The following is a 2,486-nucleotide window of genomic DNA, read 5'->3' on the forward strand; positions in this document are numbered from 1 at the left end:
AAGTTCAGGAAAGCCTTTTGGTAGTGTTTTATAATTCATTGTTTCCTTTAATGATTTCAGGACTCAGATGAACATATGTGGGCAGTGTAAGTCCTTTCAGACTGACAAATGCCTTTATATTCTGCTGTTATGTTTTAGGATGATATGAATTTTTGGCATAACAAATTCCTCCAGGCTCAGCTGAATCTACACTGTCTGAAGTCACTTATTTCTCAGACAGTAAACTTAAATGACCTGTAATATTAAAAACCAACACCCAGTATCCAGGTGTGCTCATTGTTTCTGAAGTATTTTTATTTCTATGACCTTTTAATGAACAAGTTTTGAAATAGGTATGCACATGCACAATAAACGCACACATGCACAGACACTTAAACAATTCCTGAATACACATGCATATTCATACATGTACACATTGATGTAATCATGAGTTCACAATATTTTCAGTTTTATTATTATTATTATTATTATTATTATTATTATTTTTTCGATACAGGGTTTCTCTGTATAGCCCTGGCTGTCCTGGAACTCACTCTGTAGACCAGGCAGGCCTCGAACTCAGAAATACGCCTGCCTCTGCCTCCCAAGTGCTGGGATTACAGGCGTGCTCCACTACTGCCCGGCCCAGTTTTTTTATTATTAATCATTTCATTCATTTACATTTCAAATGGTATCCCCCCTCCCAGCTTCCCGTCCACAACCCCACCACCATATCCCGCCATCCTGTCCCCTTTGCCTCTATGAGGGTGCACCTCCATCCACTCACACACTCCAGCCTCACAGCTCTAGCATCCCCCTACGCTGGCGCTTCAAGCCTCCATAGGACCAAGGGCCTCTCCCAGTGATGTCAGACAAGGCCATCCTCTGCCACATATGAGCCTGGAGTCTTGGCCCTCTCGGTGTGTACTCTTTGTTTGGTGGTTTAGTCCCTGGGAGCTGTGGGTGGTCCAGATAGTTGGTATTGTTCTTTCTATGGGGTTGCAATCCCCTTCAGCTCCTTCAGTCCTTCCCTAGCTCTTCCATTGGGGTCCCCGGGCTCAGTCGGATGGTTGGCTGTGAGCATCTGCATCTCTATTAGCCAGGCTCTGGCAGAGCCTCTCAGAGAACAGCCGTATCAGGCTCCTGTCAGCAAGCCCTTCTTGGCATCAGCAGCGGGGTTTGGTGTGGAGGACTCTGGTTGGGTTTTCCTTCAGTCTCTGTTCCATTTTTTTTTTTTTTTGTCCCTGCCTGTCCTGTGATCCTGGGTGTGTCAAACTCCTTGGGGTCAAACTGTCTCTAGTTGTGGATGGTTGGAGGTGGGTCGGAGCACAGGTTCCGCTTCCGGGAGTAGGCGCAAACCGGAAGGAACCATATTTTTAGTTCTAATCTGTTCTCACAAGCTTCTTTTGTTATGTCTCATCTCTCTCCTTTAATTTTTATTTAAAAATCTTTAGACAATTATATGTTGGTAGCTTAGCTTGTTTCCTTTCTCCCTACCCTCATGTTGATATGTTGATTGTGTGTTCCTACTTCCACGCTATAAATGTGTGAAATGATATCTACGTTTGTGGCCTGTGATATACTTACTATACCTAAAATAGCTCTGAAATGTTCTTTTCCACATGACAACAGGCAACAAATCAATTTTAAAGAGAAAAGTAAATTTTTAAAAGAAGGCTTTCTTTGTAGTTCCTGCCCTGTTCCAGGCACTGTGTTTTAGTGTGTGTGTGTGTTGTTTTGTTTTGTTTTTTGTTTTTGATTCGGTGTGTTTTTATCCCTCGTTGTGGCACAATGTTCCCCCAGAAACAACATCAGCTTTGTTTCTTTCCGTTTGGTTTTAGTTCTGCCATTTCTAATCTTCCCACCCCCATCCTCAGAGAAGCTGGTCCTCCATCCTGTTCTCACCCGTGCCTTCCTACACAACTGACCTGGGTGCTCTTGTTAATCTATACGTATGCTTGTCTCCTGCTTTGCTGTGTCGCGACGGAATTATACCGTGACATACTGTTTGACACTTTAACTTTCTATCACTTAGCAAGTTCACTGAAACTTGTTCTACAATCAGCTTACAATTACTCTTCCTCCTGTTTTTGTTCTAGTTCACAGTGCTCCACCATGTCTAGTAGATCTACAATCAGTTTCCTAGGCACACACATATAAATTTGGCAAAATACTTGAAAATATTCTTACATATTATTTGAGAATTGGATACAATGGATTGTGATCATATTCACCCCCAATTCTTCTTTGTAAGTTATAACAAATCCCCCCCTCCAAGGCTGAGCGACTATTATCGAAAAGGTTCTGAAACAATTTTAAGAACTAGGGCTTGGGAGACCAGAGAAAAAGAGTGATGCCTTCACAAGGCATGCACAAAATCAAGCCAGCCAACATTCTAGCAGTGAGCAGGAGAAGGTTCGTGAGGCTCCATTCCTAACACAGGAACTACAGACAGTATCGAAATACTTGTGGAACCAGTGAGGAAAAGGTCAAAGACTTACATATGC

The sequence above is a fragment of the Apodemus sylvaticus genome, chromosome 14 (assembly GCF_947179515.1).
Source record: "Apodemus sylvaticus chromosome 14, mApoSyl1.1, whole genome shotgun sequence".
NCBI classification, from domain to species: domain Eukaryota; kingdom Metazoa; phylum Chordata; class Mammalia; order Rodentia; family Muridae; genus Apodemus; species Apodemus sylvaticus.